Source organism: Muntiacus reevesi, chromosome 2, assembly GCF_963930625.1.
Source record: "Muntiacus reevesi chromosome 2, mMunRee1.1, whole genome shotgun sequence".
NCBI classification, from domain to species: domain Eukaryota; kingdom Metazoa; phylum Chordata; class Mammalia; order Artiodactyla; family Cervidae; genus Muntiacus; species Muntiacus reevesi.
The window spans coordinates 151,026,578-151,052,650 of NC_089250.1; positions in this window are offsets into that span (position 1 = coordinate 151,026,578).

Below are 26,073 nucleotides of genomic sequence, written 5' to 3' on the forward strand. Positions count from 1 at the left end.
GTATCATCTTACATGCAAGATACTAATGAATGTTAGAAATTGCCATTATTATCATCAAGGATCTTATGTTTCCAGTCAACTCCAATGGGGAAATAAAGGGATAGTGTGTATTTGTGCAGTAATGCTTGAGCTGAAATATAAAGACAATTTTACCAGGAATACATTATCAAGAGGGAGGAAAGCATTCTCTAAAAAGTGATAATTTTATGCAAAAGTATGACAGCGTGCAATAGTTTAAAGTATTGTGCTTTCATGTAACTTCATAGGAGGTGACATGCTTTTTCCAAGATCATGCAACTCTTCCACAGTAGACATTTGGTTTGGATTCACTGTCCTCTTCATAGCATTCCTTCTCTCCAGTTGCAAATGGCCAGACTCTGCCTGTCACAATGCTTTGAGAGTCTTTAATAGAGTGGTGCCAAATCTCCCTCAAATGTGAGCTCAAAATAAATCATCTTGGATATTCTGATTCTGTGCAAAATTTTTTGCAAAGAGGAATACCTCTTTAGTAGAAAATTGAAACAGCTGTGCTCATGGAATTATTATCACAGGAATAATTAAATATAATTGAAAAAAGTAAACCAATTTGCCATAGGTTTTAGCTATTGCATTGGATATTTAAACTTAATGAGCTTCTTGATTCCCTAGAAGTTCTAGTAGACTGCCCTCTAAAATATGGATTTGCTTGACAATTTATCTCTGTTCACCTCTCCAATTTGAAAGGGAAACCAACCAAGTTGCTCTAATCAGGACTAAAATAATGAAGGCTGGTCAATTTATAATCAAATTATTATTACTGTTGGGTCCAGATTAATTTGGTGTAAATTTATGAGAGAGTTACCTTAAAGCAATAATTAGCTCATCATCTCAGAACTTATTATCATGTTTCTGAAGCTGGTTAGAGGACACAGTCTCTTGCTTAGATTCAAGAGTCTTATTTCAGATGTTCTGGTAATTTTTAGTAGAATGGTTAGAAACAGTGAATATTTTCATATACCTGTTGGCCATTTGTAAGTCTTCTTTAGAAAAGTGGGTATTTATGTCTTCTGCCCATTTTAATTGAGTTATTTGCTTTTAATATTGAGTTATATGAGATTCTTATTTATTTTGGATATTAACTTCTTATTGATACTATCTGTAGATGGTTGTTGTTCAGTCACTAAGTCATTTCCATCTGTTTGCAACCCCAAGGCCTGCAGCACCCAGGTGCCTTTGTCCTCCACTATCTCCCAAAGTTTGCTCAGATTCATGTCCATTGAGTTGGTGATGCTATCTAACCACATCTCATCCTCTGTCGTCCCTTTGTTCTGTTGCCTTCAACCTATCCCATTAGCAGGATCTTTCCCAGTGAGTCATCTGTTTGCATCAGGTGGCCAAAATATTGTGAGCTTTAGCTTCAGCATCAGTCCTTCTAATGAATATTCAGGGTTGATTTCCTTTTGAATTTGAATTTACTTCCATCTGAATGCAGAGGTCCAAAGAATAGCAAGAAGAGATAAGAAAGACTTCCTTAGCAATTAATGCAAAGAAATAGAGGAAAACAATAGAATGGGAAAGACTAGAAATCTCTTCAAGAAAATTAGAGATACCAAGGGAACATTTCTTGCCAAGATAAGCTCAATAAAGGACAGAAATGTTATGAACCTAACAGAAGCAGGAGATATTAAGAAGAGGTGGCAAGAATACACAGAAGAATTGTTCAAAAAAGATATTAACGACCCAGATAATCATGATGGCATGATCACTCACACTCACCTAGATTCAGACATCCTGGAATGTGAAGTCAAGTGGGCCTTAGGAAGCATCACTGTGAACAAAGCTAGTGGAGGTGATGGAATTCCAGTTGAGCTATTTCAAATCCTAAAAGGTGATGCTGTGAAAGTGCTACACTCAATATGTCAGCAAATTTGGAAAACTCAGCAGTGGCCACAGGACTGGAAAAGGTCCGTTTTCATTCCAGTCCCAAAGAAAGGCAATGACAAAGAATGCCCAAACTACTGCACAATTGCACTCATCTCACACACTAGTAAAGCAATGCTCAAAATTCTCCAAGCCAGGCTTCAGCAGTACATGAACCATGAACTTCAAGATGTTCAAGCTGGTTTTAGAAAAGGCAGAGGAACCAGAGATCAAATTGCCAACATCTGGATCATCGAAAAAGGAAGAGAGTTCCAGAAAAGCATCTATTTCTACTTTATTGACTACGTCAAAGCCTTCGACTGTGTGGGTCACAATAAACTCAGGAAAATTCTGAAAGAGATGGGAATTGCAGACCACTTGACCTGCCTCTTGAGAAACCTGTATGCAGGTCAGGAAGCAACACTTAGAACTGGACATGGAATGACAGACTGGTTCCAAATAGGTAAAGGAGTATGTCAAGGCTGTATATTGTCACCCTGCTTATTTATCTTATATGCAGAGTACATCATGAGAAATGTTGGGCTGGAAGAATCACAAGCTGGAGTCAAGATTTCCAGGAGAAATATCAAATAACCTCAGATATGCAGATGATACCACCCTTATGATGGAAGGCAAAGAAGAACTAAAGAGCTTCTTGATGAAAGTGAAAGAGGAGAGTGAAAAAGTTGGCTTAAAGCTGGACATTCAGAAAGCTATCATGGCATCTGGTCCCATCACTTCATGGCAAATAGATCGGGAAACAGTGACTGACTTTATTTTTCTGGGCTCCAAAATCACAGCAGATGGTGATTGCAGCCATGAAATTAAAAGACACTTACTCCTTGTAACGGAAGTTATGACCAACCTAGACAGTATATTAAAAAACAGAGACATTACTTTGCCAACAAAGGTCTGTCTAGTCAAGGCTATGGTTTTTTTCCAGTGGTCATGTATGGATGTGAGAGTTGCACTATAAAGAAAGCTGAGCGCCCAAGAATTGATGCTTTTGAGCTATGGTGTTGGAGAAGACTCTTGAGAGTCCCTTGGACTGCAAGGAGATCCAACCAGTCCATCCTAAATGAATAAGTCCTGGGTGTTCATTGGAAGGACTGATGTTGAAGCCGAAACTGCAATACTTTGGCCACCTGATGCGAAGAGCTGACTCATTTGAAAAGACCCTGATGCTGGGAAAAATTGAGGGCAGGAGGAGAAGGGGACGACAGAGGATGAGATGGTTGGATGGCATCACCGACTTAATGGACATTGTTTTGGGTGGACTCTGGGTGTTGGTGATGGACAGGGTGTCCTGGTGTGCTGCGGTTCATGGGGTCGCAAAGAGTCAGACACGACTGAGCGACTGAACTGAACTGATTCCCTTTAGGATTAACTGGTTTGATCTGCTTCTCGTCAAGGGTCTCTTAAGAAGCTTTTCCAGCACTGCAACTCAGAAGCATCAATTCTTTGGTGCTTGAGTCAGTTCAGTTCAGTCGTTCAATCATGTGCAACTCTTTGTGACTCCATGGACTGTAGCATGCCGGGCTTCCAGGTCCATTACCAAATCCCAGAGTTTACTCAGATTCATGTCCATTGAGTTGGTAATACCATACAACCATCTAATCCTCTGTCTTCCCTTTCTCCTCCCACCTTCAATCTTCTCTAACATCAGGGTCTTTTCCAAAAAGTTAGTTCTTCACATTAAGTGGCCAACATATTAGAGCTACCGCAATCATCAGTCCTTCTAAAGATTATTTCAGGAGTGATTTCCTTTAGGATTGACTGGTTGGATCTCTTTGCTGTCCTAGGGACTCTCAAGAGTCTTCTCTAACACCACAGTTCTAAAGCATCAATTCTTTTTTTTTTTTTTTTCCTATTATTTTTATTAGTTGGAGGCTAATTACTTCACAACATTTCAGTGGGTTTTGTCATACATTGACATGAATCAGCCATGGAGTTACATGTATTCCCCATCCCAATCCCCCCTCCCACCTCCCCCCCCACCCGATTCCCCTCGGTCCTCCCAGTGCACCTGGCCCGAGCACCTGTCTCATGCATCCCACCTGGGCCGGTGATCTGTTTCACCAAAGATAATATACATGCTGGTCTCTCGAAACATCCCACCCTCGCCTTCTCCCACAGAGTCCAAAAGTCTGTTCTGTACATCTGTGTCTCTTTTTCTGTTTTGCATATAGGATTATCATTACCATCTTTCTAAATTCCATATATATGTGTTAGTATGCTGTAATGATCTTTATCTTTCTGGCTTACTTCACTCTGTATAATGGGCTCCAGTTTCATCCATCTCATTAGAACTGATTTAAATGAATTCTTCTAAATGGCTGAGTAATATTCCATGGTGTATATGTACCACAGCTTCCTTATCCATTCCTCTGCTGATGGGCATCTAGGTTGCTTCCATGTCCTGGCTATTATAAACAGTGCTGCAATGAACATTGGGGTGCACATGTCTCTTTCAGATCTGGTTTCCTCAGTGTGTATTAAAGCATCAGTTCTTCAGTGCTCAGCTTTCTTTGTAGTCCAACTCTCACATCCATACATGACTACTGGAAAAATTATAGCTTTGACTAGACAGATCTTTGTCAGCAAAGTAGTATCTCTGCTTTTAACATGTTGTCTAGGCTGGTCATAGCTATTCTTTCAAGGAGCAAGCATCTTTTAATTTCATGGCTGCAGTCACCATGTGCATTGATTTTGGAGTCCAAGAAAATAAAGTCTGTCACTGTCCCTATTGTTTCTTCATATATTTACCATGAGGTGATTGGACCAGATGTCATGATCTTAGGTTTTTGAATGTTGAGTTTTAGGTCAGCTTTTTCACTCTCTTTCACTTTTATCAAGAGGTTCTTTAGTTCCTCTTCTCTTACTGGTGGTGTCATCTGCATATTTGAGGTTATCGATATTTCTCCCAGAAATCTTGATTCCAACTTATGCTTCATCCCACCCAGTATTTTGCATGATGTACTCTGCATATAAGTTAAATAAGCAGGGTGATACAGCCTTGGCATACTCCTTTCCCGATTTTGAACCAGTCCATTGTTCCATGTCTGGATCTAACTGCTGCTTTTTGACCTGCATACAGATTTCTCAGGAGGCAGGTAAGGCAGTCTGTTATTCTGATCTCTTTAAGATTTTTCCAGTTTTTTTGTGATCCAAATGTCAAAGACTTTAGGATAGTCAATAAAACTGAAGTAGATATTTTTCTAGAACTCTCTTGCTTTTTCTATGATCCAATGGATGTAGGGAATTTGATCTCTGGTTCCTCTGCCTTTTTTAATGCAGTTTGAACATCTGGAAGTTCTTGGTACACACACTGTTGAAGCTTCATTTGGAGAACTTTGCTAGTGTGAGATGAGTGCAATTGTGTGGTAGTTTGAACATTCTTTGGCATTGCCTTTCTTTGAGATTGGAATGAAAACTGACCTTTTCCAGTTCTGTGGACACCGCAGAGTTTCCCACATTTGCTGGCATGTTGAGTATAGCACTTTCACAGCATCATCTTTTAGGATTTGTAATAGCTCAACTGGAATTCCATCACCTCCACTAGCTTTGTTCATAGTAATACTTCCTAAGGGTCACTTGACTTCACATTCCAAGATGTTTGGTTCTAATTGAGTAATCACTCTATCATGGTTATCTGGGTCATTAAAATCTTTTTTGTTTAGTTCCTTTGTATATTCTATTTATTTTGTATAGTTCTTCATTGCTGAGCTTGCTTTATTTGCAAATATTTTCTCCTGTTCAATAAGTTGCCTTTTTATTTCGAGTGGGTTTTTTTCACTGCATAACAGATTTTATTAGGCCTCATTTTTTTTGTTTCGGTTTTATGCCTCTCTCTTTTGATCCAAAAATATTGGTATATGTCAAAATGTGTTCTGCCTATGCTTTTTTCCTAGGAGATTTATGGTTTCTGGTCTTACATTAATGTCTTTAATCAATTTTCAGTTTATTTTTCTATATGGTGTAAGAAGACATTCTAATTTCATTCTTTTATATGTAGCTGTCCAGTTTTCCCAGCACTACTTAGTCAAGAGACTGTTTTTGTCCATTATATATTCTTGCCTCCTTTGTCATCGACTAATTGCCCATAAATGTGCGGATTTATTTCCAGCGTCTCTGTTCGGTTCCATTGATTTGTCTTGTGCTAGTACCATGCTAGATTTTTAGTGTTGTCTGAATTCAAGAAAATTTATATGTCCCGCTTTGTTTTTTCCTAAAGATTGCATTGGCAATTCAGTTTTGTTGGTCCATATAATATTTAGAATTATTCTAGTTCAGTGAGAAATGTCATGGAAATTTTGATAGTTCAGTTCAGTCACTCAGTCATATCTGACTCTTTGTGACCCCATGGACTGCAGCACACCAGGATTCCCTGTTCATCACCAACTCCCAGAGTTTACTCAAACTCATGTCCATCAAGTCAGTGATGCCATGCAATCATCTCATCCTCTGTCATCCCCTTCTCCTCCTGCCTTCAATCTTTCCCAGCATCAGGGTCTCTTCAGATGAGTCAGTTCTTTGCATCAGGTGGCCAAAGTATTGGAATTTCAGCTTCAGCATAAGTCCTTCCAAAGAATTTTAAGGATTGATTTCTTTTAGGATGGACTGGTTGGATCTCCTTGCAGTCCAAGGGACTCTCAAGAGTCTTCTCCACCACCACAGTTCAAAAACATCAATTCTGGGGCACCCAGCTTTCTTTATGGTCCAACTCTCACATCCATACATGACTACTGGAAAGCTATTACATAGCTTTGACTAGACAGATAAAGTAATGTCTCTGTTTTTTAATATGCTGTCTAGTTTGGTCATAGCTTTTCTTCCAAGGAGCAAGTGTCTTAATTTCATGTCTGCAGTCACCATCTGCAGTGATTGCTTTGGGTAGTGTGGACGTTTTAGCAATTTTAATTCTTGCCTTTCAAGACAATGGGTTATCTTTCCATTTCTTTGTATCATTTTCACATTCCTTCTTTAATGTTTTACAGTTTTCAGAGTTTAGGTCTTTTATTTCCTTACTTAAGTTTATTCGTATGTAAAACAGTTTCCTATTGTTCTTTTAGAGTACATTATTTGGGACATAATTTCTGCCTGTCCCCAGTGGCTTTAGTGAGAGTGTTGGATTTTATGAGAATGCAAGTTGCATCTTGGGCTTCCCTTGTGGCTCAGCTAGTAAAGAATCTGCCTGCAATGCAGGAGACCTGGGTTCAACCCCTGGGTTGTGAAGAGCCCCTGGAGAAGGTAAAGGCTACCAATTCCAGTATTCAGGCCTGGAGAATCCCATGGACTACACAGTTGCAAAGAGTTGGACACTACTGATCAACTTTCACTTCTCAAGTTGCATCTTTCTTCAGGGTGTGCTGTCATCTGTCACCTTTATTGGAGGTGGTGAGTCTAGGGCCAGAGCCAGATGTGAGCCAGAGTTTCACCTATGTTCAGTGGCTGTCATCACTCTGTCAGGGACAGTGTCAGGCCCCAAGTTATTGTAGCAGAAAGCCCTTGGTTGGATTCGAGTGTGTTCAATTTCTTTCAAGTGTGTGTTCTTTCCCTCCTGAGCACTACACCCTCAACCAAGAGCAGTGCCAGCATGGGCACTCGGCAAGGACCAGGGTGTGGGCTGTGACAGCGATGCTCTCTGGCTGCTGTTGGTATTCTAGACTATCTCTGATGTGCCACCTGTATAAACACTAGCACTCATGCCCCACCCTGCTCAGTTGCCTTTTTGGGTTTGAACTGCATCAGTGTCTCATAGCCAGAGTCTTTCCTTGATCATAGCAACTTTCAGTCTAGGGTGAAGCGAGCTGAGGCAAGCAGGGCTGGAGTATTTGCTCAGCTCAGGCTGTGGTGTGTGTGGGCGCTAAGGGCAGTGTGGCATACCAGCCAGCCACCTCTGGGGTTTCAATGTGCCCTCCATGCACTGCCCAGGGAGCAAGTAAATGTTCATGCATTCCTCATGAAAAGAATCCAGGCTTTTCTTAGGTCTCCTGCTAGTCCCATAGCCCTCCAACGAGCCAAATGGACTTATCTTTCCTTTGTTGGACCCCTGAGCTGGGGCACCCAATATGTGGCTCGAACCACTTACTCCTCAGGGAAGATGTCCATTCATACAGTTTCCATTTTCCTCCATGCTCTCTCCCAGTGGAATGGGTCCTGAACTGATGGCTTCTGTCTCCTTCTTGCACATGGACCTTTCTTACAGCCTTGGTTGTGCAGGAAGTCTTTCTCTCAATCTCCAGCTAGTTTTCAGTGACAATTTTTCTACATGTAAATGTGTATTTGATATGTCCCTGGGAATTAGGGGTGATTTCTGTGTCCTTCTGCTCTGCCATCTTGACCTGAATTAATCATGGGTCCCACTTTAATAATAGATTTCTGGTTTTGAAATTAACTATAGATGTTTACTGACCTCATCTCTTGAGGCCTCATTTGCCTCAGTGAGATGCTTGTGCTCTTCGGTCCTCTTCTCCATTATGAGAAGTTGTTGAGCGATGCAGGCTTGCATCTTTGGGATGGTCCAGGGTGCCATGGAAACCATCACAGTGAGGACCCAGGTGTCCACATTCAACTGGTTTCTTGGAGAAAGTGAAGTAAAAACTCCTGTGCTGCCAGTTTGAGCAAATTGCAGTAATTTCCAAGAGGGAGTTGGCTATAGCTTTTCCTAAGGTGGTTATGGCCAAGTTAATGCAAACCCAGTATTTTTTTACTCGTGCACATTTTAAGACATTAAGTTAAAAATGACAGGAATATTTCAACTATCACATGCTGGATGCAGTTCATAAAATATATGGGAAATTAGTATAGATATCTCTGCTTGGAAGAGCAGGGTTCCTGAGATCCATAGAGCCATGAAGGCATTATCTTGCTAATGAGCAGTCAGTGGTCATTTTGAGTGAATGTAGGAAGTTTCTGTCCTTTGGCAATTCATCATTAGCCCCACAGATAAAGCCCCTATACAGAATTCTCTGTTTTGAAAACTACTTTTGGTTGCCAAAACCGCAGGATCAAAAAAAACATTCAAAATGAGTTGTTAGCCAGCTATTGTACATTCATAATATGAATTGAGAATTTATGTGCACAGAGTGGAGTTAAGTGGTTAAGGATGCTGCATGGGCCATCTCCTTAAACCCCACCCACTTCATGTGAAATCTTCTTATAAATAAAGGAAGCTGAAGCAGAGAGAAGGTAAGTCTGCACAGTGAGTAAGTGGAGCAGTAGATTGTAAATCTGGGAGGATGTGATTCCAAAGTTCACACTCTCAATCTTCGTGCTTTCCTGGCACCTGCCAGGTATGGTGTTCATAATCAAGCACCAGAGGAAACATATCCATTCTTCTCACTTCTTCATTTCTGCAAAAAGCATGGCTCTCTTACCAGGCACCCCTAGTGGGTGTACGACTAACCACTTTCACAGTTATTGATCCTACTCTCCTGGTGGGGAACATGCTGAAATTGGTTCTTATAGACCAGCTGCTGCTGTGAGGGGGCTTTGAATCGACCTGGGTTTTATCTCCTTGTAGTTACCTCTCAGAATAAACTACTCACTTTAACTCTGATATCAGGGGATAAAAAAAACATCTTATGTTACAGTATGTCTAGGTAATTTGGACCACAGAATAAAGGGCAGACCTTTATCTTGGCTCTTGGGGGCATCGGTTATCTGGCCATCTCTAAGCTTTTCAGTCGAATCCTTAACTCTCCTCTTTGTCTACCAGATATTGCAAGTTTATTTGGATTACCACATGGCCAGGAGACTAGAAATGATGTTCTAAAGAATTAGGTTCTTTAGTTCCCAACTACACCTGTTAAGAGAGTAAGAGGAATAACATTTGTCAAATATAAGTGTTGGTTTGCTGATGAGTCCAATGTTTTCCCAACTTATTAACCTATTTACAACAATGAGAAGAGGTTTGTCATCATCTAATACAAAACCTAACTTCTTTTATGAACTAAGAATTCTATGCTACTTTTAACCCAATAAAGACCTACTGCATATCACACAGAACTCTGCTCAATGTTATGTGGCAGCGACGGATGAGAGGGGAGTTTCAGGGAGAATGGATACAGGTATATGTATGGCTGAGTTACTTCACTGTTCACTTGAAACTTTCACAACATTGTTAATCAGCTATACCCCCCAAAAAATAAAGTTATTTTTTAAAAAGGAATTCTATGCCCTTTTTATGGCACTGGAACATTAGGTGACCAAGACCCAGGAGGCTATTCTTACATCCTGAGGAGAGCTTTATCTTGCTTCTATTGTGAGAGACCTAGAATTAGCTATTGACCGAAGTAACCACTTTTTACTTTTATGCTTTGAAACATTAGACACATAAACCTGTAATCACAGTAAAATTTTAAAGTCATAAAATATGTACCATGCCATGTCTAAGACAGATGACATATAGTGTATTACTCAACAGTTTAGTAAATTGTAGATACAGACACTTAAATTGAAGTTTTCAAGTGAAAACAAACCTTTCCTTAATAATAGTCCTTTTATCTGGACAGTTTTTATTTTTATTTTGAAAGGTGTTTTCTGCACACCTTTTAGAAGATAGACATAAATCTAGGCTATAATACTTTCTGACAGGCATTTGTACATATTCTATCTTTTGACTGTATCATTTCTCTAGATTCCTGCTGTTCCTTAAAGAGTGTGGCTGCCTCATAAAAGGCTGTTTCTAAGAACCTATTTGCTAAATGAATAAACTATTTTTAAAGTGAATTTCTCAAAGTTCTGAGCAACTCCCCTACTGTTTTGGTGTCTCAATGAAAGGACTGGCTACATCAATACATTCTTAGTCTCTGAGAAATAAGTACATAGCTGTAGGCATTGCTAAAATATGAACATGTCAGTAACTTTTCCTTTGTAGATTATTGAAACTGTTTACTTGCTTTTCTGTTTTATTCATTTTCTCTTTAAATCATATTGTGTCTGCTACTTTTCCTTGTTCTACAATTATGTCTTTTCTCTTTTTCTTTTTTGCACTATCCACAGTTATCAAAGTATTTATATGTGTTTAATAGTACAGAAGTTTTAGAAGAAAGGAAAAATATACTTGCAAAGAAGAAAGTGAAAGAGTTGAGAATTTTGGATCCCAAAACAGCACAGAATCTTTCTATCTTCCTAGGATCATGTGGTATGTCATATGAAGAAATAAATAACCTCCACTTATTCTGGAGGTTAATGAAGGCATGTTGAGTGAGCCCTTAATTCAGAATCTTGTAAAACATCTTCCTGAGAAGAAGGTACTCAATGAACTAGCAGAGCTAAAGAATGAATATGATGACCTCTGTGAATCTGAACAGTTTGTAGTTGTGATGAGCTCAGTGAAAATGTTGCGGCCTGTCTCAATAGCATTCTTTACAGGCTCACATTTGTAGAACATGTAAATAACATCAAACCAAGCATCATAGCAGTAACACTGGCCTGTGAAGAATGGAAGAAAAGAGAAAGCCTTAACAGACTTTTAGAGTTAGTTCTTTTGGTTTGAAACTACATGAACTCAGGCTTAAGAAGTGCCCAGTCTTTGGGTTTTAAGATCAACTTTTTCTGTAAGGTAAGAGAATATCTTATAATGTCAGTTTACAATAATTATCTCATCTATGAGAGGGAAGTCACTTTAAACACCAATAGTATGTAAGCCAAAAAGTATGCTTTAAAAGGATGACTTTTATGGCATGTGAGACCTGGGTTCAATACCTGAGTTGGGAAGATCCCCTGGATAAGGGAACAGCCACTCACTCCACTATTCTGGCCTGGAGAATTCCATGGACAGAGGAGCCTGGCTGGCTGGGTCACAAAGAGTCAGACATGACTGAGTGAAGTTATCATCAATAGATATTTGTTTACTGAAAATAATTTATAAAACTTTATAATTGTATTTTAGGTTTTGTGTTGGGAACTAGATAAAAAATAATGAGGCTTAAAAATGTTCTCTGCGAGCTCATGGAGTTCTCAAAATTGTGAAAGTGACAATTCTTAGTCAAATTTTCAAGCATAACCAATGGGCAGCTATTGAGCACCATTTTATAAAGCAGAGTTCAGCAGACTTTCTCTGTCAATTGCTATATAGCACATACTTTAGATTTGCAGGCATACACAGTCTTCATCACAACTGATACTTAACTCTGCTGTTGTAGTACGAAAGTAGTCATAAACAACATATGAATCAATTAACATGGTTGTGTTATAATAAAAACTATTTACAATAACAGGTAGCAGGGCATACTGGTCCATGGTTATCTCTGGCTAATTCTTCCATACAAACGAATAAGGACAGCATGGTTTGTGGTAAGAGAAGTGAAAAAAGTAGCACATAGTGTTAAGTTCTCATTTACTGATCCAATCACTTGCTCTGTGCTAAGCATTGTAAAATTGACACTTCTTTTCTTAAAGTTCACTGCATACCAGCTCCAAACAGATATTATGCAACCTGATCTTTTGTATTGTCCCTCAGACCCTGAAAGATACTACCTGTACTCTGCAAATAATAGGACCAAAGTTGGAGAAAATAATTTTTGTAATCTAAAACAGTAGAATTTGTAGAAACAAAATAGAATGATGGTTACCAAGAGCTAGGGATTTGGGTGGACTGGGGAAATGTTGAAAGGTACAAACTTGCAACTAGAAGACGTACAAATTCTGGAATGCTAATGCACAGCATAGTGCTTAGAGTCAACCATACTATATTATATACCTCATTGCTAAGAGACTCCATCTTAAATGTTTTGATCACATACACACACACACACACACATAGAAATGATAATTATGTGGCATGATAAAGGTGTTAGCTTAAGTGGTGCTGTTAATCATATTGCAAAATATAAATGAATCAAATAAACATATTGCACATCTTAAATTTACATAATGTTATATGGAATTTATATCTCAGCAAAAGTACCATGGATCATCAGAAAATAATTTTCATAAGTGAACACACATTTAAGAGTTTGTTCTGTATCTATGTGATTAGTTTACATGTTGAGGCAGAATATGAACCTTAGAAGACCCCCTGGTGATCAATTCTATTGCCACCTGGTTTTACCAATTTCACAACCTGTACCATTCCCAATTATCATCTTGACTCTAGGTGACTATGATAGGACTATTCACACTCCTTCAAATACCTGGATAAGCAACTTTTATACATCAGCAGCATCATTTTTGCAAAGTAATAAATAGTTTTATTTATTCCTCTCTAGGGTTTTTAAATTATACTGGTCCATCACTAAAGCACTGGACTCATGTTTGTACTATAGAAATATATGATATAGGAGGCAGCTTTACATGTAATAATCTTGTATACTTGCACATTAATCATCATTGCATGATTATTATAAGATAAATGTTGACTATCCTTTGATTTATAGATACTCTAAATGTTCAAAGTATACTAATAAGACTGAACTTATTATTCATTTTATATATGCCAAAGTGAACAGAAGTAGTAGTCTAATTGTTTTCCAGATATACTGTATTATTGAATATGTTGTATATAAATACAGTTCATTAGCTTTCTGTAATCATCTCTTAGAACTGAAACTGACAAAATTTTTGATATCTTTATAATAATACCCATCTCATTGAGCTTTTCCTGATTACTATCTCTAAATTGACTATTTTTGAATTATATAAATCCTTCAAATATTTTATTCATTTTAAAGATTATCACATTTTGGCTTTTATGACAACCTCCTATGCTAGTACACTCTAGGTACCATATGGGCAGGAATTGTTATTTATATACTAATTCTCTGAAGTAGTTAGCATGTTAGTTTTCTTTTCTCAATTCATTATGTTTAACTGTGACTGAGCTTTGGAAGATCCCTGACAACCTTAAACTTGGAGCCAGGTCCTCCCACATTGCCTTGTTAATGTGAGAAAATATCATAATTGAGACTATTTCTGTAGCATAGTCTGATCTTGATCTCTGCTGTCAAGTTAATACCATGAATCTAAACTTCTCAATTGAGATAGAATTTATAGTTAAGAGTATTTTAATTAACATTTATGAAATGTATGAAAATAGCTAAAGATGCTAGGTCAATTTTAATTGTAGTATAAATGTTTCTTTTTCATTTTTTATTAAACAGTTTCTTCTGTTATATAACATAATAATGTTAAGGACCAGATTTTATATTTATATATATATATGCCATATTATATAATATGCCATATATATGTGGCATTGTATATGTGGGTGGCATTATATATGTATATATATGGCATTGTTAGAAATGACATGCATGAATCATATATATAATAATGGTTATAGGATCATATATAAACCATACATATGACATTGGACATTGTTGGAAATGAATGAAATATGTCATACTAAAGGAAAAATAATTTGCATAAACTGTAATCTAATGTGTCATTGGCATGTGGGCTAACAATTCTCAGATTGAAATATAATGTAGACTGGATTTGAACAACAATGTGTGGGTGACAGATAATGGAAACCAAGCTTCTCCTTATAAAATATAAATTAGAGATAAATAAGGGAGGAGGCTGGAATAATACATATAATTATGGATGAAAGTTGGAGACATCAATATGAACCATGTTTAGCTTAATATAAATATAAATGATTACATAAAAATATGTATATATATATACATGTGTTAGCATGCACAAATACAAATCTTGTTTTGTCTGATGAAATGGCTTAAAGAAACAAAGAGCATACCTAACATCCAGATCTTGATTTCTAAACTGCTCTTCAATAAAAAGGAACAGGATTCTTTGAACACAGAGCTGATTCTAGCACTGGAACAAGACGTAGACTAGACAAGTCTCTGTTATCTTATAGTGCCAAAGAATATTTTGAAAAATGAAAAAGGACCATTGATGGGAACATGTTATAGGGGCATAGAAGTCAACTGAAAGATGGAAAAAGATAAGAAACAAAATAAAGTAGTATTGATTTATAACCTAAAATATAGGTCCAAGAGTCCACAGTGATAAAAATAATTAAATAAGTAAGTAGCGGAGAAGAGGTGGATCTCTTATTCAGATAAATTCCACATAACTATGGCAGATACTCTGCCCTAAAGGATAAGAGTATGATTTCCTATTTCTCAAGTCACATTGTGACTGACTTTCTCCAAAGAGTACACAGTGTGAAAAGGGGATGAAGAGAATAATTGTCACACTGCTTATTTAACTTATATGCAGAGTACATCATGAGAAATGCTGGGCTGGAAGAAACACAAACTGAAATCAAGATTGCCGGGAGAAATATCAATAACCTCAGATATGCAGATGACACCACGCTTAAGACGGAAAGCAAAGAAGAACTAAAGAGCCTCTTGATGAACGTGAAAAAGGAGAGTGAAAAAGTTGGCTTCAAGCTCAACATTCAGAAAACTAAGATCATGGCATCTGGTCCCATCACCTCGTGGGATATATGGGGAAACAGTGAAAACAGTGGCAGACTTTATTTTTCTGGGCTCCAAAATCACTGCAGATGATGACTGTAGCCATGAAATTAAAAGACACTTACTCCTTGGAAGGAAAGTTATGACCAACCTAGACAACATATTAAAAAGCAGAGACATTACTTTGCCAAAAAGGGTCCATCTAGTCAAGGCTATGATTTTTCCCGTGGTCATGTATGGATGTGAGAGTTGGACTATAAAGAAAGCTGAGCACTGAAGAATTGATGCTTTTGAACTGTGGTGTTGAAGACTCTTGGGAGTTCCTTGGACTTCAAGGAGATCCAACCAGTCCATCCTAAAGGAGATCAGTCCTGGGTGTTCATTGGAAGGACTGATGTTGAAGCTGAAACTCCAATACTTTGGCCATCTGATGTGAAGATCTGACTCACATGAAAAGACCCTGATGCTGGGAAAGATTGAGGGCGGGAGGAGAAGGAGATGAAAGAGGATAAGAAGGTTGGATGGCATCACTGACTCAATGGGCAATGGTAAACTCCAGGAGTTGGTGATGGACAGGGAGGCCTGGCATGCTGTGGTTCATAGGGTCACAAAAAGTCAGACACGACTGAGCAACTGAAGTGAACTGAACTATACCCTGGCTCTTTAGACTGCTTGGAATTGAAGCTAACTGTTAAAAGCTCAGTGTACAATAAACCAATGTGTCAGTCAATCATGACCCAAAACATATTTTAAAACAACACATGTATAACTTTGTTTTTGTTTCTCAGCATTCTTTATAAATGTGCACAGTAGGTGATCTTATCTGTCCCTAACTGAAAACTCTTCCAGGTTTGATATTTTTATCCTGACGTCTTAGTTTTTGAAAAATTATACAGAACCATTCAGTTCAGTTCAATTCATTCTCTCAGTCGTGTCCGATTCTTTGCGACCCCATGAATCGCAGCACATCAGGCCTCCCAGCACCATTAAATAATGTCACTTCATTAATTTTATTTCAATAGTTTTGCCAGAATGTTGAAATAAACTCCTATGTATTGAAGAATTCATTTGAATCAGTTCTAATGAGATGGATGAAACTGGAGCCCATTATACAGAGTGAAGTAAGCCAGAAAGATAAAGACCAATACAGTATACTAACATATATATATGGAATTTAGAAAGATGGTAATGATAACCCTATATGTAAAACAGAAAAAGAGACACAGATGTACAGAACAGACTTTTGGACTCTGTGAAGTATTATTCAATTTTAAGACATTATTTTTATTAGAAATTTTTTATACATTATTATGCTAGTCTTTCAGTGGTTATTATAGGAGTGACTATACATATCCTTGATGTATTATTGTCTACTTAATACTTTAAATAATTTATAAATGATACAATAGATTTATCTATGATAAGCTTCACTCCCTCTGTAACTATGATCTCTGCACTACTGTTAACATATTTTTCTTCTATGTGTTATAAAGTTTATGGTGCATTGTTGTTATATTTGTGTTAATCTTATAATTTTTATATAGAACCACATAATCAACATTTCTTCCAGTACTAGGCTTTATTCTGGAAATTCTTTCAGCCTATACCAAGTTCCTTTGCTCTAAATTATACAATATTTCTTGTATGATGGCATCTAACAACATAAGATTTGCCAGGAAATATTATTTTTCTGTCTTATTTTTGAAGGACATTTGTATGGAATATTTAAGTCTGGTTGCTAGGTTTGTATTTTTTTTTTATTATTTGCTATTTGCTTTTTAGAGTCTTGTTCAGTTGTCTTCTGATATCTATAGGGTGTGGTAAAGAGGCAGTCATAATCTTATTGCTAGTTAAATTAAATTGTCTTTATTTTATATCCATTATTATGACTTTCTATTTCTTTGGATTATGGGAGGTACTTTCCTTTGTGTTTATATAACATGAGTTTTACTGAGTTTATTTAATCTTGAATTAATGTCTTAGTTTTATAAACATTTCAGCTATGATTTTATTAAAAAATATTTATCCTTTATCTTTTGACTACTTTTCCTTTCAGAAGTACAAGTCAGCATATATTTTGATCTTTAACTGTTTTTTCCACATGTTAAATGGATTGTTTTGTTTGCACCATTTTTTTTTTTTCTGTTTACATTTTATAGTGATCTGTCCTGAAATGCACTAATCTTTCTACTCCATCCTTATACCCATCCAATAAATTAATTCTACACACGTTAAATTTCAGGATGTTCATTGTATTCTTTTTAAAAAGTTTTATATCTCTGAAGTTCTCTACCTTTAAACTAATCTATCCATGTTCCCTCTATTTTCTTATTATGAAAGTGAAGTGAAATTAAGTGAAAGTACAAGTCACTCAGTCATGTCCAATTCTTTGTGACCCCATTGACTATATAGTCCATGCAATTCTCCAGGCCAGAATTCTGGAGTGGGTAGCCTTTCCTTTATCCAGGGAGTCTTCCCAACCCAGGAATTGAACCCAGTTCTCCCGCATTGCAGGCGGATTCTTTACCAGCTGAGCCACAAGGGAAACCCAAGAATACTGGAGTGGGTAGCCTATCCCTTCTCCAATGGATCTTCCCAACCCAGGAATTGAACCAGGGTCTCCTGCATTGCAGGCAAATTCTTAACCAACTGAGCTACATTCTTATCAAGGGTATTATGTACTACATAAAGTATATGTGAAAATTTTTATAATGTTCACTAAATCTAGTATCTCTATAATCAGTGAGATTATTTTTTCATTAAATAATATAACTTTTCTGCCTCCTTACTCTTCAAGTATTTTTAATTTTATAAAAATGTATATAAAAAGTAAATAATGATTTGATTTTACTCAGGAGAGATTCTTTTCCTTTAATTTTATTTGAAAATCTAGTGAGAAGCTGATAATTTCAGTCTATTCAGTGTTTGGGTAGGTTCAGGACGGGATTGCAGATTTCAATGCATATATCTCTGGTTTCTATTGTCTCATATATAAAACTTCTTGTATTTTTGTTACAGTAGCCACACACATCTTTGTTTTCTAAGCACTACAGGTTTGTAGAAATTTCGCTCTGTATAGTAGTAGCCAGCTTTCCAGACTACTATGCCACTTTGTAATTGAGTAATAATCCTGTGGAGAAATCCTCCAGTGCTTCAATAATAATATTTTATTTTTTATTTATTTGTAACATGTCACAAACTACTACTTTCCTTTTATTTTTTTCACTAGTAAAGATTTTTCTCCCATTGGCACACTTAATCCTCAGTCCATGCTCAAAATCTGAAAATGCTCTTGGAAAAGAAAGCAGCCAGAATTCTAAGCTCACCTGTGAATGACTCTTCCTCACTGAAGTTTTAGTTCATCTAGTTTTATTTGTGTTAACAGCTCTCTGATAACTTTTATATGAACTTTCATTTTATCTACTTTTATTTTGCTTGCTATAGGGAGATTGATGATCTGCCGTTACCTGTCTTCTACCTGGAAGTGGAAGAAGATAATGCTATTATGTCATGTTTTACTTCTTCGCTGATTATAGAAGTTATTTAAAAACTTAGTAGTTATTTATGAAATGATCATACCAAGTAATATAACTGAACAATATATTGAGAAAGAAATTATATTGATTTGGCTGGAAGGCTGAATCTATGATGTTGGGTAAATGTCTTTTTTCTATGAAATATAGATAATGCCTTCTCCCTTCTTATCTTTCAGAGAAACTCTGAGATTTTTTAAGTGAGAAAAAAAAAATCCAGATTTTGTTTAGATCTAGGATGAGATAGAAGTTGCATAATGCAGGGAAATATTTTTTGTATTTCATACAAAGTTGTTCATAAAGTGGACAACTTTTACAACATTCTTATAAGTTTATTAGAGAGTCTTAGCCCACTATTTAGAGATCAAAGGACTTAATCCTATTTTTAAGCCACTTTAAGTTGGTGTATGTGTGTACCACCAAGATACTGTGGGTTTAGTTCCAGAATACTTCAATAAAGTGAATATTGCAATAGAACGAGTAACACAGTTTTTTTTTAGGTACACAGTTTACTATGCTCCGTTAAGTGTGAAATAGCTTTATGTCTAAGAAAACAATGTACATAATTTAATTTAAAATACTTTATTGCTAAAAAGAATAGTAGCCGTCAGCTGACAATGCAGTGTTGCCACAAACCTTCAATTTGTATAAAAATAATAGCAGTACTCAATATCTATGAGCCACAGTAAAGCCAGTGCAATAAAATGAGGTATGACTATATAACTGGAGATTAGTTTCAGGTCTATGCCAAAATATGTTGATTCTTGATGATATTTTAAAGGAAAGTCCCAGGATAAGAGATAAGAGATAAGAAGAATCAACAAATTTGCTCCACCTAGCTTTTTTGTTTTACTTTATAATAAAAATTACCTAGTATAGAAGGTTCCTTTCCCAAATGGTATTTGAGAGAGCATTTTGAGACCTGATAAGTCATTGTTCTAGGCTATATTTCAAAGCAGTATCTCTTTAAAACAGAAGAATTTAAATAAAAAACAGATTTAGTCTTTCCCTTCAGCCACTCTAACATAGTTTTCTTATTTCCAGAATTGGTTGCTCAAATAAATTATGTTATCCAAAGTACTAATATGAGTGCCCATATCATAGCCTATGTTGAATACACACACACACACGTGTGTGTATATATATATATATATCATGTTCATATATGCACATGTACATATGTGCATGCATGTATATACACATGTACATGTGTGCATACACACATATGTATGCATGTGTATATGTATGTGTGTATATATATATATATATACACACACACTGTTGCAAATTGATTGAGAAGAGTTGTATAAAACATTTAATCTTGTAAAAGACAGTCTAATTTCAAAACCCAGTTTCCCCACTAACTAGATGTAATCCCATTGATCCCTTAATGGGATCCTTCTTAATGAAGGATACTAGCGCTTGTGCTCAGCTGTGTCTGAGCTATGACTCTTCTCCATCTTAGGACTGTAGCCTGCCAGCAGACTCCTCTATCCATGGGATTTCCCAGGCTAGAAGACTAGAGTGGGTTGCCATTTCCTTCTACAGGGGATCTTCCCAACCCAGAGATGGAACCTGAGTTTCCTGCATTGCAGGGGGATTCTTTACCACTGAGCCACCAGGAAAGCCCAAGGATACTAGTAATCTTCGCCTTAGAAAATCTTTCAAGCGTATTTGTTGTGTATGCATGTGTATGGACACATATTCACCATTATTTTTTGGTGTTACTGTGCCAGGGTATCAACTCATGCCAGAACCCCAGAGCTAGAGTTCTGAGAATCAGGTCAAGGTTTCTGATCCTGGAGGCTAAGATGGCAGAGTAGACTCCTCCTCACCTCCTATCTGCAGCAGAGGACAGACCTCTCTCACCAGAAAGAACGCACCAGCTTATGGAAGGGACCTGTGGCTGCAGTCGGAGCAGGAGGCTGCAGAGCCTGTGCTGCCAAGGGGGAGGGCGTCCCTACAGCCCTGGGTGCACGGCTCAGCTCAGGATGCGGTGCTCTGGGCCATGGCAGCACCTGCCTCACTGCTGACTTCAGTGCAGCCCCATCCTGTGTGAATTACTCGGGCTGAGCCTGCATGTGGCAGCAGCCCAGCCCAGCCTAGCAGCTTCTACCTTCTTGGCACTGCCTCTACCCAACATGTTTGATGTTTCATTTTTTAAGTATGAAATAGCATTATGTCTAAGAGAACAATGTGTATGCTTAGAAAAATACTTTATTGCTAAAAAATGGTAACCATTTTTTACCTGACAGTGAAGGATTTAAAATTAGGTACCTGAGCACCTGACCCCAGTGCTGGCCAGCAGAGAGCCCAACACCACCAGCTTCTCTCATGGATTCCATGATAGGAAAAGTTGGCACTGGTGGGGGATCTGAAAGGGTATTGGTCCCTACATCCTCAGCTTCTGTGTTGGTGGCTCCTGCTGACTCAAACCTGTACCCACAGATTCTGACTGCATGGGGCTCCCCTCCCTTGGGCTTCTGGGGCAGAAATCCTGCCAAGCCCTTGCCACGTTTGTAGGTGCTGCCCTCTGCAGCCAGCGGGAGACTAAATAGGAAGAGAACAAAGAGGGGGTGGAGACAAGAGCACCAACCCCTTGGGAAGCTCTTGGAGGGAGAGCACGAGGATTGTAGCTCCAGAACATTGACTTGGGCAAAGCCACCAATTTCCAGATGTAGAATTTGAGGTGATGTCGTACACAATCAACCATGATCCACTGGTTTACCTTAGCACCGCAGAAGGAGTTGTGAAGCTCTGGCAAGTCTAGGATAAATAGATAATCAAAGCAGGTTGAGTGATCTGTTGGAGAATGGACATTGATGGGGCTTCTGGACCATGGAAGTGCTGCAAATATCTTCCCATCTTCTGAGAAATATAACTTCACAGTTTTGTGCTACAAAACTGCCATGGTTTCTTCCAGACAAATCCCTAAGTCTTGATTTTTTGGCCAGAATTTGTGGAGGTAAAGATCAGATTCAAAGGAGAAGGGGTCGGTTTATAATGTCTGGGGTTTGGTGGTGAAGGGGTTACATTTTCACATAATCTGTGCCCGTAGTGCATTCTTTTTAGAGAGACTGTCAATGTGCTTTTTGTGATAGAACACTTCCATATTTTCTAAAAGATACCCTGTGTCTGTGTGTGTAGCTAGAACTTTCCATCTTACGTGGTATATAGATCAGATACTTCAGTAACAGCACCCCCCCCATTCTCTCATTACCTATCCTTCTCTAGGGAAGAGTATAAATAAAGACTTAACCTCACCTTTATGAAGAAAGGAAAGAAATTGCTAGGTTACAGGAGTCTGCCACTGGAGTTTGAGAGCGAGCTTTTGGTTAATGAAGCAGATTGTTAATGGTGAAAGCCAGTGATATTGACTACTTCCAGAAAGGTTTTTGGTTTTCCAGAAACTTTTACGTCTGCAACCTGAGAACCCTGTTCTAGTTTATGCTAAACTTGGAAAACAACTTTCCCAAAGAGTAAGGAAGCAACTTTTATGGAAAAACTCAAGACCATTAACAAAGTATAAAAAATCTCCAGCCTGTCTCAGTAGGCAAGAGACCATTAAAAGTAAAGGTGATTAAAACTTTAAAAAAAGGAAACTCAGTCAAGAAATTGAGAAATTTATTGTGATATGCAATGATTTTCTTGCCTAGTAGCTTTTATAATGTTTGCAAATATAGTTTATTTGCCAAAATCTTTTCCAGAGAGGTACACATTAGTAGAAGTGCTTGCTACTATATTTTTAATAATAAAAGTCATGAACATTAAAAAATAATCTATGGATTCTCTTGGTATGCAGATATAGATTGTAGGAGGGTGGACAGGGCAGTGTTTATTATTGATGTTTATATCATCAAAACATCCACACTATTTCCCATGATATTCAGTCTTCTTTTCAACAGTGACCATCAATACATGAAGCAAAAAATTGTCCGTTCTTATTTCCTACCTTATCTATTGTAATTTTCATGTCATGACCATGATAATTAATTCTTCAATTTGAACTTGAATCTTACCGAATTAATTGAATAACCATCCCTTTTCTTTAAATAATAATGCAACGCTTTTGACATTAAAGGACACTTTTAAAAATGGGCATGTAGTTATTGTCAAAGAAGCAACAGACTTAGAAGTTGTTTAAACTGTAAATTATCACTCATGCATTATTACATCTTTCATCTAGTTGATTTCTTAAAATATATTGGAAAGATGAGAAGATTATATTTTGGCCTAATCAATAATACCACTTTTGAATTGCTCTAAACAATTTCTACCATTTTTATCCATCCTCAGTTGCTTGTAAATAGAGTAGAGTTTAGTGACATTACAATTTATAGAGTGAAAGACAAAGAATTCTAGGATAATTCAGTGATACAAAGGTGGACTACTAGATGTTTTTGAATATCCTAACATATTAAGTACTGTATAGAGTCATCTTTTCCTTAATACTCCTTCACTCAAGACTTCCCTGACCACCCCCACAACATGCACAGCTTACGTTTTCAGTATTTACACACGAATTCAGGAGGGAGAAAATTGTTATTACCCAAGTCGTCAAAAAACTAATGCATTCAGTTTCCTTGAGTCTTCCTGATTTGGTCCACTTTGATAAGAAGCTGTATGCAATATTTGCATTATTATATTTATATGTAATACTTATATATTTATATATTGAGTTTGTAAATAAACCTTCTTTGAAGGCAACTTGCCAAAATAAAAATCAAAGTGAATAAGTAAGTTGTAGTTCAATTTATTTGTCGTATGTGTGACCTTGGCAACTTGCTTACGATTTGAGTCAGTCCAAATTTTTCCATCTTTAAAGTGGATAATATCTTTTTGGATTAGTTTACTTCGAATCATACACCCTCAAATGAAGAAGAGTCCAATGATACTACCAAGTTCTGTTCATACATACAGTATGTTACTTCTTTCCCCCCCACAAATCCCAAGTCTGAGGACCCACTTGGGAGCTCTTATGATTTAATTTAGTTTTCCTCTCTTATTAAATAAATTCTTCCCAAATCTTTAGGGCAAAGTTATTACACACCCACTTCACCTATGCAGCCTTGAAAATTGAAAGTCTTTTCCAAGAAGGTCTGCTAATCTCAACAACATTAGAGATATACATGTATGATACTAGTAAGCTGCCTTACTAGAATTTTTCTCAGGAATTCTAAATGGTGGTCCTTACTCCTTCCCTTTTCTATCTTGTTCCTCTATAGATACATCTACGACCAATGTGTCAATTAAAGTCATGGGTATACCGGGACTCCATTGCTCTGTAGCCTTAGTTGGCCTATTTGGAACCATTGACAGAGTTGGGAGAACATGTGCAGAATCCTTTGGTCTGAAAGACAATGTGTATTCAGTATTTTTCATGTACAAGACTGTTTACTTCTGCCCACTCAGGGATGATGTGCTATGCCTGACTCAACCTTATAGAGTGATACTTAATGTGCTAATGCAGGTGTATGTGTGTGTATGTGTATGTGTGTATGTCTTTAGTATATCCTTACTTCTAGGAGTTTCAAAGTACCACACCATCAATAGTTCATAAATCATTTCAAAATTCTTATTAGATACAGGGTAATCACTGGTGTCTCTTAACATATCTTTCTCAGATTTTTATCCTGGGTTTAATTTAAAAGTTTTTCACTGGCAATGCATTTATAAGAAATGATCATCAAAGAAAATCATCTTCAATAGTTTTCATGACTTATTTTAATATTATTATATTCTTAGCACTGTCAGTATGAAAAGACATGACTATGATTATTTTCCATGTATGTCCATCTTTGAGTAGACATGTACCAATCTTTCCTATTAAACTAAGGGCCTAATCTGGAGCATTTTAAAATTTGGTCTAATCTTTTAGTACTATACTTATGACCTCATTTAATTTTTGATTCATCTGTGGCATAGGTGTTATAATTCCCATTACCTGAGAAAAAGAATGGAAGTTTAGAAAGGGATCAGTGATTTGGCCAGGTATATACAGGATATAAGGCCCTTCCAGATGCTTCGATAGTAAAGAATCCTCCTGCCACTGCAGGAAATGTGGATTTGATCCCTGGCTCAGGAAGATCCCCAGAGTAGGAAACAGCAACCCACTCCAGTATTCTTGCCTGAGAAGTTCCATGGACAGAGGAGCCTGCTGGGCTATAGTCCAGGAGGCCACAAAAAGTTGGACACAACTGTGTGGCTAAGTGCACACACACATATAGGATGTAAACAGCAGAACAAAGACAGGAAATCCAATTGATTTGTTACTAAAATCTAGAGAGTGTCTTATGTTTTAGGTTTTAATATTTGATGGAAGAAATGTATTTTGAAAAATAATGTATTTTAAGCAATTCAATTTTGGGTATATTTCATTGAACAGTGGGAGCAAGATAGATCATTGATTTGGATACTTCATCTGCTTGTAGAAAAATATGTTAATGTGTGCCTGCCACATTATATTCCTTATCTGAAATGGTGACTTAATGGTTCTTTCATCCACCCATCTCTTAATTTATAGTTGTAGAATATGTACCTGGTAACGTATGATCATTCCGAGTTTTCACAGACTGTTTTATATATCTGTGGTGCTTCTGGATTTAGATTCCTTCTCTGAGTTGTCAATGGAGTCTGATTCTGTTGCGAGTTTGGAGATGAAGAGTTGAAAGTTTGTGTCAATGCTTTTTTAAAAATATATTTTATCAATTATTTATTGTTGTGATTGTCAATAGACAACTAAGAGTGAATTATTAGTCTATGCCAGATTTTATGTTAAGCACTTCAAATCCGTGGTCTCATTGACTCTTTTCATAATTATTTATTTTTAACTGGAGGACAATTGCTTTAAAATGTTGTACTGTTTTCTGCCGTATAACAACATGAAACAGCTATACATATATTCATGTCACCTCACTCTTGAACTTCCCTACCACTTTCCACCCCATCCTTCACCTCAAGTTTGTCACAGAACATCAGAGTTGAGCTCCCTGTGTCATACAGGAAAGTTTCACCAGCCAGAGAAACAAACAAGCAAGTTAAAAAGTGGGCAGAAGACCTAAACAGACATTTACCCAAAGAAGACATACAGATGGCTAATAGACAGATGAAAAACGCTCAACATTGTTCATTATTAGAGAAATGCAAATGAAAAATACAGTGAGATATCCCCTCACAATGGTCAGAATAGCCATCATCAAAAAAAATCTACAAACAATAAATGCTGGAGAAGGTGTGGAGAAAAT